A 15,688-nucleotide genomic window follows, 5' to 3' on the forward strand; every position below is an offset into this window, starting at 1 on the left:
CATCCACAAGGGAGAAACCAGGATGTTCTGGAGAGCCATCTGGCAATGTCAAAAAAAAAAGGCAAGCACCACATTTTAGGAGGGTTTCTCCAGCACAGTAGGCGTGGGGTGGTGGGCTGTCATCGTTGTGTTGGTTAAAGCAAGTGGGATCAGCCAGGCTTAAGCTGCAGCACACAGTTTCTGGAAGGCTGTTGCCTCACTGCATTACCCAAAGGTGTGTTCAGTGCGTGGCAGTACGCATCACCATCGGTAAGCTTCATACTGTTACGCAGATCCGAAGCTGGTGATTTGCTTCTGGGAGCATGGCCATGCCTTGGGGGGCTTGACTGGAGGATTATATTTGTTCTTTTCAGAAAAGACTGTTTTCCAAATGGATCGTAAAAAGGAAAATATGCTTGTAGGTGTTGAAAGAGCAAATGGTTTTGTGTTTGCTTGTGCTGTTCTTTTTTGAGTTTTTCTTGTCTTTGGAAGCAGTGGGGGATTTTATCCTGATTTCAAACTCTGGGTCCTTGAGGACTAGCTCAGTCCAAATAAAATCAGCAAAGACTGCAATTTCAGAGGGTGTGTGAGGGCAGTTGGAGTGGTGTACAGTGTGATCCGCACAACAGACCTTCTGAAATACCCTGTTCTCTCTTAGCCAGGTGTTTCCTTTTACATTTTCCTGGGCCTTCTCATTTTTGTATTTGGTTCATGAACACTCACACTTTTAAACGCCCACAGAGTGTTTCTGCAGCTTGGTTATGGCAGCATCTAAGCCTGATTTGAAGTCCATTTCATCCTTTCTTGTTGAGATCGTGGTTACCCACACTTCAGTCTTCCATGGGGCAATCTGTCCAGCTGACTGCCCACTTGGTTTCTTTACTTTGTGTTACCAAGACCCATTCTTGTCCTGGATGTTATTTCTGGGCAGCCTCTGGTGCTTTTTTCTCCCACCCCCCGTGTCTCAAGCAATTAGCATGGGTTTCTCCAAGTCATAAAATCGTAGAATTATTCTGTGTTGGAAGGGGCCCACAAGCATCGTTGGCTCCAACTCTTGGCTCCACACAGAAGCACCTGAAAAGCCCTTCTTGAGAAGCTCCTGATGCTTCCTCATGCTGATTTTGGAGGATGATGCCCTTGGCTTTTTGTGTGACAATGTTTGGATCCATTTGGAGGCATCTGAACAGTTAGCAGCTCACCAGGCCCGTGGCTGGCCCCATGTCATACACCAACATGCTTCTCTCTGGATGCCACGTGCCTGGGCAGATCGGTTGTGAAATCCTTCCTCTGACTCATCCTTTTGATCATTTTAAATTGCCCACTCAAGAGCACGTTGCAGGCTGGTATGAGCAGCTTGTGCGCTGCTGGCGCCTCTCATCTGAGCATCCACAAAGCTTCTTCCAGCATGGCCCCATGTGGGGCAGGTCCCAGCTCGCCAGCTCCTGGGGCAAGTCCTGTGGTTGCTGGAAGGCAGTTCAGGGTGGGAGAGCACCTGGGGGAAGGCTGGGTCTGCTGGTTTTATCAGGTACTCTGTTCCTTCTCTCTGGGCTGCTGCAGTAGCTCAGAATTTTCAAAAAGCTTTCTTGTGGGTTTTTTGTTTCTTTAATCTAAGAAAAAAAAAAAAGAAAAAAAAAAGACTTGGTCTTTCAGTGAGGTCAACAAGAAATGCAATGAAAAGCAAGTAAACAAAACCAATTTTTTCATGGGCATTTTTCACAGAGTGGGGGAGAAGGAGTTGGTGGAGCTGTGAGTGAGAATGGCCTAGAAAGAGAGAAATCAGTAAGCTCAGCAAATAGCCCGATTCTCCGGTGGCACAGCCTCCATCGTTGGATGCACAGAGTTATCCAATCTCACCTGCTGTGAAACCACATTAAAATGTAAACAACAGCTTGGGAGAATTTTCTCTCTCTGTCATGTCATGTGCCACCATCCGAGCTCTGGTTGCAATGTCTGTCCCTCTTTGGAGCAACCTTCCTAGACGAACAGTGTCCTTTTGTCTCTTTTCCCCATGAATTCTTTATGGCACTGTTGATCTCCTGCCTTAATTTTTTCATACAATTAAGGATGAGCATTATGAAGATCTGTCTGCACAGGAAGGCAACGATCAGTGACAGCCTGCATGCCTCCAGATCAGCAACTTCCTACAAGGCACTTACTGCCTCCACAAAAATTTCTGCAGGTAGTTTTAATCGCTCTTTGTCTTGCCCAAAGGAGAAAGAGTCACTGCCTCCTCCAGACACTGCTGAGCGTGGAGGTTGGACTGGATATTTGCATGAGAGAGAGGAGCATCTGCTGCTCTGTATTCCTTCAGTCATCTGGATTAATCATATTGAGTACCCCTGTCTCCTTACTGACTTTTCTGACCTGTTCTCCTTTGATGTGCACAGTCCTGTTGGGGCAGTTACCACCTGATGCCCACTAAGGACAAGAAAAAAGAAAATGAGTAAAAAAGTGAATTACCCTATTACACCATATCCTGGGGTGCACCAAGCACGGCATCGCCAGTCGGTCGAGGGAGGTGATTGTCCCACTCTGCTCTGCACTGTGCAGCCTCACCTCGAGCACTGTGTGCAGTTCTGGGCACCACAGCACAAAAAGGACGTGAAACTGTTGGAGAGTGTCCAGAGGAGGGCTACAAGATGGTGAAGGGCCTAGAGGGGAAGATGTATGAGGAGCGGCTGAGGGCACTGGGCCTGTTCAGCCTGGAGAAGAGGAGGCTGAGGGGGGACCTCATGGCGGCCTACAGCTTCCTCATGAGGGGAGTGGAGGGGAAGGTGCCGATCTGTTCTCTTTAGTCACCAGTGGTAGGACCCAGGGGAATGGTGTCAAGCTGAGACAGGGGAGGTTCAGGCTGGATGGATATCAGGAAGAGGTTCTTCACCGAGAAGGTGGTCACGCACTGGAACAGGCTCCCTGGGGACCTAGTCACTGCATCAAGCCTGTTGGAGTTTAAGAAGTGTTTGGACTGTGCACTTAGTCATATGGTCTGAATTTTTGGGTAGACCTGTATATTGCCAGGAGTTCGATTCAATGATCCTTGTGGGTCCCTTCCAACTCAGGTTATTGTATGATTCTGTGATTCTAATCAGGATAGAAGGACATGAATTTGCAGGAACTCCAGAAAGAAAGAGAAGCAGGCTCAATGGAAGAAGTTAGTGACAAAGCAGCCTTGCATGGAAATATTATTGCTAGGGATTTTGTTTGTGTGTTTATTTTAATTAACCTCCAAACAACAGATTTGTGGTTTTTTGTTTTGTTTTGTTTTTTAATTTTAAGTACTATTTCTGCCCAGCTTCAAAGTGACCTCCTGAGGTAGCAGTTTAGATAATTCCTAGCAGAGAACAATTTTTGAGTAAGAGCTAGAGCCTCATAATGAAGCTTGAAACATTAAAGCGATCACTTCATTTCCCTGGGTACCTGCGTGCCTGGAATACATCCTCCTTCTGTTCCTTTGCGTGAGCTGCAGAAGGGGCGACAGAATTATTAATTAAAACAGTGGCATATTAATTAAAACAGTGACACGGGGTTTGGAAGATGTGAAAGGCCTGCGAGCTATTTCCTCCTCCTCTCCTTCCCCTGCGATTTATTCTATTCCTGGTTTTCCATGTGATATCTCTTCCTTGAAAAAATATATGCCCACCTCCGCCATCCAGGCTTATTTTGGGGAGATGCTTAGGAACACCTTTTGCTTTGTGTTGAGTTGTTGCTTCATTTCCTGGGCATGGAGGCAGCAGAGGGGACACCCCCGCATGCCTCCTGGGTCATCTCTGCTGGTCGCTGTGCAAATAGACCACAGGAAGCACAGGAAGATGTTGGCACTAAATCCATGCCCTGGCATGGGACTCTGAGGGAGGTTCCCTGGCCTCCATCTAGGTCAGGCTCTTGATGTGAAAAGACATGGAGCTTGTCAGAAGCAAAGACTAAAGGTCAGATACATGCATCTGGTGCTATCATCTCTTCCAGACAACAGTTCAGGAGCTGTCATCCAGGCCTGGTGTACTCCAGAGCTTTGTGTCCCACAGGGAACCTCCTGCCACCACTCCCCATGGCCGAGGACTGGTGTCCTTACTGGTGCATGTGCTTCAAGAGTAAGTGCATTGTCTGCAGTGATGTCATTAAAAAAAATTAATACATTTAAAATGTTTCCTTCCTCTACCATAATGATAATCTTAGGTTTTGAGCTTCCTGCAGTGGAACATTTTCTTAATTGAATTCCTCATTCACTGAGCAGCTCTAATAAGCATGAATGGCAATTTCATCTTGCTCTCTGTGTTCTTCTGAGGGATGTTCTTTGAAGGCTGGCTCAAGCCCCACAGCACCACCAGCCAGGAACCCCCTGTGCTCTGCTCAGTTCAGTGCTGAACAAAACTGTTACTATACACTGGGCAACCTTACTGCATCCTTTCTAGACCCTCTTTTTCCAGGATCCTTAGCTGATGGATCTGGAGCAAGCTGTCATGTTCTGGTGTGTCTTCTCTGTCCTCTTATTTCCACCAGACATTTTGTTCTTTGTTCTCAGTATGTTTTTTGCTGGAGATAAGCTCCCATGTCTGTCCCAGGACGCAAGCACATCTCTGCCAGAAAAAGTGGAAAGCAAAGGGCAGAAGATGGGAATACTGCTGTCACAGCTAGTTTTAATGGAACCGGTGGCATACAAATATGACATCTTCTCATTAGGGTTTCATGATCAAAGAGCCCCTTGAGCAGCCAGTTACACTCTGCTGTACCCCATTGCTGATTGCTGGTCAGCTCCAGCCTCAAGCAACAGCGTTATCAGTCCTTTGAGAACCAAGTGAGATCCAGCAACACTCCTGAGATGAGCAGATCCCAACTGCTGCCTCAGTAAAGCAAGCTAAGCACACAAACCAGTGTCTTCTGATAGCTCATCTGTTAATGCAGTGCTGTGCTCTTAAAGTTAAATGGTTTCTCCCAGCTAGAGGCTGGCAACCACTGAGCGAAGAGATGAGCTCCCTGTTCACTGCATGGAAAAGGCACATGAAATATGGGAAACAGTCTTCAGCAGCTCATTTAGATGTGACACACACAGTTCTCATCTCTAGGATGATTTATCTTCTGTCTTCAATATTACTGTACTTCAGTGCTTCCCCAAGGTCTGAAGCATTTATTCAAGACTGATACAGGGTGACTGGCCTCTAAAGGGATTTGGGTTCCTTTGGGAGGGAAATCACAGCCTAGCATGCTCTGAGAAGCCAGTGCTATCCCTTTAAAGCCAGGACAAAACCCACATATTGCTTTTGGTTGTTCAGGAGCTAGATGGGCTTGTGTGTATCAAATAACCGAAGCTTTGTCAGCTTATTGCACCCAGGACAGCCACGCAGGGTGTGCAGAACTCCCCAGGCACTCTTGTGCCATGCTGTGTCATTTCCTGTGGCTTTTTACAAAACTTCTTCCCAATTGTACTTAGTGCCAGGCTTTTTGTGACTTGCCAGGCAAGACTGCAGATGAAGCATGTGTGTCTGAAGCGTTATCCTTTAGATCTGGCAGAGAGATGACAAGTTTGCTGAAGAATAGTGGAAAATAATGCACTTGTCACAGGAGGTTTGAATTCTTCTCTGGAAGTCACTGTTGATCATGAGCCCAGTTATATCGCAGCTCCTGCAGAACATCTCTCCCTTGCTATCCAGCTTCCTATTTTCCATAGTCTCTCAGGGCAACATTTTTCTGCACTTTCTTTGCAGCTCATGAGGGAAGGGAGCCCTCATAAGCAAACTTCCAGTGCAAGGAATAGTCCTGATAAAAAGCTGCTCGTGTGCAATGTAGAAGATGCCTGCTTTGAAACCACTCTGCAGTCTTCCTGTGCTGTGTATTATGAACACAACAACAAAAGCACAAGGCTTCACACACTAATTGCACAGGGCTGAAGTGTGTGCAGTAGCACACCACACTCCCGGGGCTCAGCACACCTGCTAATGCAAGGCTGTACCTGAGACCATCTGCACCCTTTCAGTAGTTAGTGGTGGTTTTGCAGAAAGCACACTGTGCCGAAAGTGCTGCTGCACTTGGGTTAACGTAGGAATGTTTCCAAATGCACCAAACATGTACAATATTTTTAACTTAAAATGGTTGCCTAAAATGCAACAAAGAATGCAGCTAATTGAGGGTTTGATCATTTAAAATTGGTACACGTGGCTCAGAAAATACAGCCCAGTCCAATCAGAGCAGTGTGCTTCGCTAAAGACTGGTTAAAACAGGTACTCTGGAGGGGAAAAAGGTCTAGAGGCTTTTCAGCTCTCGTTTACAAAGCAAGACTGTGCCCTTTTATAGTGACTTTAATCTTCTTCCAGTGTCTTTGATTTGCAGTGGACAACAGATGAAACCCATGGATCTTCTACAGCTGCAGAGTAACTTCTCCCAGCTCTCCCCTTCTTGCCCTTACATTCTACCTGAGGCTTCAGAGAAGGTCAGAAGCACTCAGTATGTTATATGTGTTTTCAGTTAGGAACTTAAATCAGGTTGGAGCTCAGTATGGGGTGGGGCAGAGCATGGTTTGCTCCCAGCACAGTCCAAGTGACAGTGCAGTTGGTGAGGGCTCTGTGTGTCACCTCTTATTGTCATATGTACCACATTGATGGCTCTGTGACACTCAGCAGTGACAGCCCGCAGTCTGTCTGGAGGATAGTCTTCATTTCACTTCCTGAACTCCAACATTCCCTATCAACTTGATGTCTTCTCTCTATTTTTGTTACTAAGACTGATTTATATTAAAGATAGAAGCTTGTTGAATTGAGTGAGCATGCATCATTTAATTAAAGGGATGATGCAAATGTGTGTCTGAAATTTCCTGTAAACATTGATTTCTGGGAGGCAGTCCATGTTTTGTTTGGCAAATTGACACCTGTGTAGTACTTCCTTGGAGGAAGCTGGTTTGTGTTGAAAGCAATTGCTTATTTAAGGCTGCTTAGAACATGCTCTGAAGCGAGGCTGCATCAGGCTGCTTGAACTGACTTCAGCTTTCATTAAGCAAATGGACACATCCCCGTCTCTTTACATCATGAGCCTCTCAGCATGCTGATGTTCTTCATGGCTTGGGCAGGACAGTCTGTCCACTGAGGACCTGCCCAGAAAGGTGACTGCTGCTCAAGGTCGTGTTCATTCAGATGGGTCTAGCTGTATTCTCAGACAGACCTTAGGTCCACAGCATTAGCATGGGGAGCTGGGGTGTGAGCCCTTAGCTCAAGGGGAACCCCTGGTGATGCAGATTATATTGCCATCATTAAAAGAGGTGTAAACTTGGGAATATTGCTAATGTCTACAAGTATGCACAGAGAATGTTACTGTATCCTAGCAGACATGCAGCTGCTGAGTTGGGTCCAACTGTGGTCCATAGCAGAAGCTAAGCAGCCTGCTATGGCTGCTTAGAAATAACAGAGAAATTCCAGAGAAATAACCCTCTCCATCCATAAAAGATTGAAGGTCCGAGCCCTGCTCTCATCCAGGTAATTTCAGATACAAAATGTAAGCGTAATACCAAAATCAGGACATCCTGTAGACTCACTGAGGGTGTAATGAGCCCTGGGTTATTAGCCTGAGCCTCTCCCGCTAAATAAATGCATAAATAAAGCCCCAAAAGATTGTTCATAGTGTCAAATTCTGGGCTTCTTCATGAACATATATATGTATATTGTTTGTTTCTTTGTTTTTTGTTTCCGTATGTAAAACTGAGAGATTCAGGAGGGTGGTCCAACCAACTGCAGAAAGAGATTGCCATGACTTTAAACTCTGGTACTCTGGCTCAGACCCTGCATAGTTGAGGCTAAATTATTAATAGAGAAGGTGAGTAGCAGATTCCAAATACTCAAGTCAGGCTTCCTCTTGACATTTTCTTTCAGTAAAAATAAGTAGCTTTTCTTTACGTCTAACAAAATCTCTTCCCTGGCTCTCCTTGACAGCTCCCCCTCCTGTCTCCACCTCCAGAGATGTCTGAACAGTATAATTTCCTTTTATTTTTAGCCATCTTTCATAATTGAAACTATCTATGTGTCAAAGAGAAAATGCTGCCATGAATTCCTCAACAGGCACTTACCAAAAGCAATTGATTAAAATGAAATATTAAATGGGATTTTATACCCGTGGGCCTGGCAACACTGGTGCCTCTCAAAAGAAAAATGTGTAATGACATCAGGATGGATGGGCATGGGGCCATCATCTCCCCAGCTTTGCTGCTGCTTCCCTTTTGGGGTCAGTATTGGATCCAGGCTGAGGTGTGTGTGTGGCTCGGTGAGCTTTGGAAAACAGTGGCTATACTGCCTTGTTTGGATTTGGGAGACTCGGGAACTGTTGTAGATGGCTACCTCAGAGCTTAGTATAGAGGGTTACACCATCGTCAGAGAAGGCAGTGAGGGTGGAGCTCTTCTTCCCCAAACTACCCTGGGTGGACATCCTGGGTCCTGCGCTTGGGGCACAACAACCCCATGCAATACTACAGGCCAGGAGCAGAGTGGCTGCAAAGCTGCACCCCCATAAAGGGATCTGGGGGTATTGGTCAACAGCTGGCTGAATATGAGCCAGCAGTGTGCTCAGGTAGCCAAGAAGGCCAACAGTGTCCTGGCTTGTGTCAGAAACAACAGGACTAGGGAAGTAATTGTCCCTCTGTACCGAGCTCTGGTGAGGCCATACTTCAAATGCTGTGTCTGTTTTTGGGCCCCTCACTGCCAGAAGGATGTTGAGGTGCTGGAGCATGTCCAGAGAAGAGCAGTGAAGCTGGTGAAGGGTCTGGAGAACAAGACGACTTCTGAGGAGCAGCTGAGGGAGCTGGGCTTGTTTAGCTTAGAGGAGGCTCAGGGGAGACACTGTCACACTCTACAGTTGCCTTAAAGGAGGCTGTAGGGAGGTGGGGATCGGGCTCTTCTCCCAAGCACCAAGTGATGAGGGGAAGTGGCCTCAAACTGCATCAGGGGCGGTTTGGGTTGGATATTAGGAGAAATTTCTTCACTGAAGGGGTGGTGCAGCATTGGAATAGGCTGCCAAGGGAAATGATTGAGTCACCATCCCTGGTAGTTTTCAAGAAACGTGTAAATATAGAACTTAGTAATGTGGTTTAGTGGTGGACTTCAGTACTAGGTTAAAGGTTGGACTAGATGATCTCAGAAGTCTTTTCCAACCTGTATGCTTCTACAATTCTATGATTCCTGACCTCTGAGTTGCCTCCTCTTCATATTAGAGACTTGTCAATCTCTCTTAGGGTGGCAACAAGAGAATTGTGAAGAAAGCAGAGGAATAGAGGCTCTGGGCTCCCCGCAGGTTGCAGTGCTTCCAGTGTCTTGCCAAGCCTGGCCTGGGAAGCAGTGAAATATGGCATTTCTGTGCTGGCTACCACTTCAAATTGAATGTCATCATTGTGACTCGCCTCCAGCCCAAAGCCAGCTGCTGTGGAGGTAAAGCAGTTTGTTGCTTCTCCTATTCCATTTCTCCATCCCTCAACACTAATAACATCTCCTTATGCACCCCCTTCCAGGCTTCCTGCCCTCACCACCCAGCATGAGAACCTGCTCTCCTGCTCGGAAGAAGGGTGCTGCACTCAAAACCTCTCTTCAGCTTCCTTGCCTCTCCATGGGGACTCTGCATGAGAGGGGAATGCAAACAAACCCAAACCTGAGGTCTTTAAACCAAAATTGTGTGCAAGGATCTAAACACGTGAGGATTCCTGTTGCAAAATTGAGGATTTCTGTTACGTTCCTTTGTGAATCCTAATACGCCTGGAAATTATGAATCATAACAAGTCATGCTGCCAAGTACAAGAAGGATTATATGATCTGTGATCCAGTAACTCCCAGCTGCTTAGTCATCTGTGGTAGGTTTTGAGCATGTCACACAACAGATAACATAACTGACTTTTTTATGTGAAACCACAAAAGAGGTTTATTTCATAGGTGTTTCCTCGCTCTGCTTGGCCGGAGCATCCTCGCCAGCAGCAGGACCTCCCAGCCTGGCCAAAGCAGGCAGGATTGTTGTCTCATGAGCGGTCACATCCCAGAAGAGTTTCCCATTGGGATTTCTGCAGTGGTTTCAACAGCAAGGGAAGGAACTGAGGCTGAGTTGTGCAAGAGGCTGTTGTTGCACGGATGTCCATAGATGCACAGAAGCCCATGTGGCCTCCAAAGGAGGCTGAGGAGGTTTCATTCTCCTGCTGTCCCAGAGGAGACTCCCTGCTAGACTGTAATCTAGCGCTGCATTGCATGGGCTGCATAGGGTCAGAGCTAGCAAACTCATGCCATTTGCACATCTTTACTCCATCAACCCCAAAGAAACGCTTTTCCCTCATGAAGAGCCTGGCTCCATAGCGAAAATATGTGCTGTCCCCCCACTGGCAGTGACAGTCCCTTCCAGCTGCCACCCTGTGCCCTGTGAGCAGCTGCAGGGTGTGCAACCAGCACAGCACCCTCAGTGACCTCCTGGGCTACGTGTAGAAGAACCAACACAAATGCATCTGCTGTGTGAGTGAAGTTGCATTTAATTACTGAGATAAATTTGATGTAATTGCCCAGATGGCGTTCCCACTTGAAGAGGAAATCTAGTAGGGGTTTCCCAGATAACCCCACTTTGTGCAAGTGTTGCTGTCTGGCTGCCTCGCTGGCATCAGCCGTGCTTTGCCCAGGCACTGAGGGTGACTTTCCAAGACAGCCAAAGTGCCCGACAGCAATTCACGCTCCTGTACATCCTCCCCACCGCCCTTGGAGTGGTTTCAAATGAAAAACCAAACTGCAACAGTTTAAATGTTGCCTCCCACGCAATGTCTGGCTTCAGCCTCCATTACAACTTGCTGCAGGTTCAGAAGCCTCTGGCAGAACAGCCCTCCTGCCCCCCAAAAAACGTGGTTTTGCCAAAATAGAAACATTTTCACAGAAGGCAATAATGTGACTGAATCATTTGCCAGCATTCTGCTCTAGGTTTTGAGGTTTGTTTCAGCATTTTGTGTTTTTGTTTAATTTTAGAATTCATTTTCTTGAAAAAGATAATGCTGAAACAAAATATTTTATGTTTACAAATAATTTTTAAGGGGGGTTGGTTTTCAAATGCATTTGGAAATGCCAGGATTCTCTACTGCTCAGAAGTCCCATTTTGCTTCCGGCTCTGGTTACACAGAAGTTAATGCCGCTGTGAAAAGACCTCTTTCCCAGTAATATACTTTACTTCCAGGATGGTGAATTATTGAAATGTTTTCCATGGCTATAGTCCATCTGAAGTCACAATCTCATCTTTCATTAGTGTCAGTCTCATAATAAGTTATTTGCCCTGAGAAGCTGTGGGTGCTCCATCCCTGGAGGTGTCCAAGGCCAGGCTGGACGTGGCTTTGAGCAGCCTGGTCTGGTGGGAAGTGTCCCTGCCCTTGGCAGGGGTTGGAACAAATGATCTTTAAGGTCCCTTCCAACCCAAACCATTCTGTGATTCTGTGATTTATTTTTTTTTTCTGGTAGCAGCTGGGATCTCTCACCAAGGGTTGAGGTGTGCTTGCTTCCTGGGTGGAGATGGAGAGTGGGGAAGATGCTGCCAGCCGTCAGGGTGCAGCATGATGCACTTGTTCAGCCAAAGCTAGTGATGGCCGTGACCTGAACAGCCCCAGGCAGAGGAAGAAGAGCAAAACCAACAGGTGAGCATGGAAGTCGCACCGTGGTTTGATCAGACCAGTTCCAGATGTGAATGGTTCATGGGCCTTGGACTGAAAGATGCACGTGAAAGTAGCTTTGGGCACCTTGGTCTGTTTTTATCCTATGTCTGGGGATGAAAGAGCTGGCAATTGCATGGGTAGGGACATATGGAAGGAACAGGGATACAAGGCAAACAGGACACTAGGGTTGGTCACCCTTAGAGAATGAGCATGGGGAAAAACAAGAAAAGGGTTTTCAGTGTATTTGTATCTGATGCACGTATATAAATGCTCTCTTCTGGCACCTGGGAAAACTGTTCAGTAGTCATAGCAGGAAGAGAGAGTGAAGAATAAATGTGTCCAGAGGAAATTCCTGTAGCTCTTGGCTCAGCAGAGCATAATTGCTGACAACTGGAGCTTGGTCAGGACACTGGAGCTAACACCTCCGCTCCTGCAAGAAGTGGGATCTTGGGTGACCACAAGTGGTTGGCTTGGGATGTCATTAAAATGGCAACACCTGTGGCAGCGTGGGGCCCTGAACTCCCTGCGAGGACATTCAGCACACTGCTGACTCGCAGGGAAGATGCCACCTACTAAATCACCCAAACCACTTCCTGCAGCGCCTGGTTTTTCCTCATGTCTCCTATCCAAACAGTGACTAGACCCTTGTAAAAAGTACTGTGTCTGCCAAACAGCCTGGCCTGCCCAAACTAGTTGGGCTGGGCTTCACTGGATCCACACCATTGATCACCAGAAGGCAGCTGGGAGAGCTGCCCAAGTGTCCTCAGGGCAGAGCAGTGACAGCTTCAGTCCTGGTGGAGATGGGTGGCCCCCGTGAGTTATTGTCCTTGCAAGAGTGCCACAGAACCTGCTTTGCTTAGCTGGGTCCCAGCCTGACATGTTGGCTGTCCCTCGCTAGGAGTGGAGAAATCCTCAAAATCTGTAAAGTTCTTTCTGTTTCTTCATGATTGTAGCTCATATGCCAGAGGCAGAAATCCCACAACAATTCCCTCTGGGCATTACTTTCTCAATATATCGATCCCGCCGGGTGGTCGGTAAGAGCAGGCACTGTTGGCAGAGCCAGGAGCCCCTGTGGTGGAGCTTCCTCTGGCTTCCCACCCCAGAGAAGGTGCCCAGGTGTCCCACACACTCAGCATCCTGGAGAAGACCTGGCAGAGCGGATCTATAAGCCACATCCATTTCGCACTCCCACACACTTCCCAGTGTCTGGTCAAGCTGATTTGATGACTGTTGTTCCTGGACATGGACTGGAAGATAGAGACACCTCCAGCTGGCTGGAGCCTTCAGCGATCCCAGGTTCCCTGCTTGCTCCTCAGCTCTCTGTTTCTCAAAGACTTGAGGAAGCTGCAGAGATTCAGAGATGTGTTTTTTTGTTTGTTTTTTCCCTTTCTTGAAAGCACAGCTAAAAATAAGAAGAAAATTGAAACTGAGCCCAGTCCACAATGCAGTGTGTAGGTGTAATGCTAACCAACACCTGGGGCTGTGAAGCACCCTGGGGGAGCTGACACCTGAACCCTCTTGCACCATCTGGCAGACATTCTCTTTCTCTTCATTCTCTCTTTGGCACCTTTTCAGAAAGTACACAAGATGATGACTCCGAAGTTGTTTTGTCTTGTTTGAAAATGTCCTATACGTTGTAGGAGAAGGGACCAAGGAGAGGACAGTGGTTTTCCTTTGTAAATTCATATGGAGCCTGGCAGTTGACACACTAGGACCCAAGAGCTGCTGCTGTCCCTGGCTGAAGGTTTCTTGAGGTGGCTGGCAGAAAACAGCGATGGCAGACAGGGCCTCGTGGTGGCAATCAGGCTGTCTCTGAGTTTTTGGCCTTGGCAGGTGTAGATGTTCATGCCATCAGCACAGCTGCTGTAGTGACCAGCTGCCAAAACAAGCATCAGCTGCCCTCTTCTCACCACCTCCCCATCTCCAAAGCCGCTGGTAGGATTGGGAACTGCTAGGAAGGGACATACCCTGTGAGCAAGCTGAGTTGAAGACCAGCAAAGCTGGAAGGAGGGCTGAGAAAACCCAGGTGAAACCCAGCGGGGCTGTACTCTCAGTGGGGCCTGTATGATGGGCTTCCCGGTGACTGCCCCCTCCAAAACCCAGTCAGAGAACCAACCACAAATGTTGCCTAGACCCTGGTCAGCTTTTCATCCTGCCACCCCTGCTAATGTAAACACGTGGCTGGATGCTGTTCATCCCTCACCAGCCTTTTCCTGATTATCTGGAGGCTGAGAGGGGCCCGGCATGCCCAGCAAATCTGCCTATGAATGCCCAGAGCCAATGCTGTTTCCCAGGGGGATCAAGGTGGATTGGGTAATTAATCACAGCTTGTCTGGGGGAGGATGAGGAAGTTTAAATGAAGGTGTTAACAGCTCTTAAAAGCTTTCCCGGTTTGCAGAGGGTGCTGCCTCGAACAGATTATCTGGAAATATTATTAGCTGGAGTGGGAAAGGGTTTCTGGTGTTTTGTTTTTTCTTCCTCCGGGCTCTTTGCAGTCACCCTAAATCTGCTTGAGCCTCGGAGACCGGTTTTATTGTGCAGGGAATGATGGGGGAGAGGTGCTGGCTGTCAGTGGGTCAGCATTAATTGGTTTATTCCTTTCTCACGGATATTTTCCAGCCAGCATCTGCTCAAATCCTGGTGCCCCCTTCGTCCCTGCTCAGCACATAGGAGCCACAGGGATTTGCGTGTATAATCCTTACAGGGGACCCTAGGCCACCAGGTCGGCTTCACAGAGGCTGCTGGGAAGTGCCTTGTCCCCAGCTAAGCTTCTTTCCCTGTTGGCATGTCGTAGGAGGAGGATGAGATTAGTGTTTTCTGCTGCACGATGTCAGCTGAGGGATGAGAACGGCGCTCTGAGAGGAGGAGAGCTGCTGTGGGTGGTAAGTGAAAGCAGAGATGTGCCCCTTTGCCCCCAAAGGAAACTTTTCTTCCATGTCTCAGTGGCCCATCAGTGCAGACAAATGCTCTTCTTCAGCCTGGTGTCACCTGCTTCCCTGGCAGAAGTGGCCATCAGCTGCCTTCTCCTGAGAAACCACTTCTCATGAATCCAGCTGCTGGTGTTATGTCCCTGTACCTCGTCGTGATGCTGGCGTGTGCCCAACTGCCAGCAATCAGGGGTGCCTTCAGACTAGAAGCCCTGTGTCCTGCCAGCTCCTGCCTGCTGCTAAAAATGAGCTGAAGTCAGTGGCAAGGCTGTGACACGGCTGTGACAGACAGCGGGGTCTCGCTGGGAGTATCGCAGCTGCCTCTTGGAGTAATTGCTCTGATGGCGCATCTTGATGGGAAGTCACTTTTCAGGCTAGAGCAGGAACACAGCAGGAGCATGACTTTGGCCTGGAGGATTCTTATATTTTTATCTTGACCTTGTTTTGGCTTGGAGTGAAAGCCAAACATTCGAGTCCTGGAACGGTGATGGAGTGGGGAGCAGAGCAGCCCTGGCTCTGCTGCCATTCCCCCCACCCCCTCAAAGCCTCCTAGGTGAGCAGGAAAACCCATCCACAGAGAAATTCGTTTGAAGTCACATCATCTTCAGGGAACATTTCCTGTTGCTATGCCACTGCTCCTCTCCCTGCAATTCCTAGATCTTTAACAGGAATCAGGCGTTCAGAATAGAGTCCCACGGGCTGCTTTTTTCACAGCTGCATTGATTTCCAACAACTTAAATTAGCCCCAGGAAAGCATAATAGAATCAGCAGGTTTCGAGGTCTCTCTCTTCCCTTTGCAGAAGACCATCCCTTTCAAACACGAAGCACAGCAAGTCCAAACCAGCATGTTTCCCCCCTCTCCTTGGGGATCATACTGCAGTAGTGAGGAGACAAATGGAGCCAGTCCGCGGTGCTAAACTACAAAACCACAGGTTTCAGCAAAGCCCTTCAAGCCAGTCCGTCCCCCAGCAGTGTCGCTGCCCCTCGCTTTTGACTGAGGTCTGGAAATATCAGCAGGTATGGAAAATCCATTCCAGATAAGTAAATAACACTCCCCGCGTCGCTGCCAGCTCCGTAAGCGCTTCCCCAGCTGCTCAGAGCCCGTGGGGATGCTCGTGGAGTGGGCGGCCGCAGGTGCTGCTGGCGTGCATCTGGG

The sequence above is a fragment of the Netta rufina genome (genome assembly GCF_964035555.1).
Source record: "Netta rufina genome assembly, chromosome: 10".
Taxonomy (NCBI): Eukaryota; Metazoa; Chordata; class Aves; order Anseriformes; family Anatidae; genus Netta; species Netta rufina.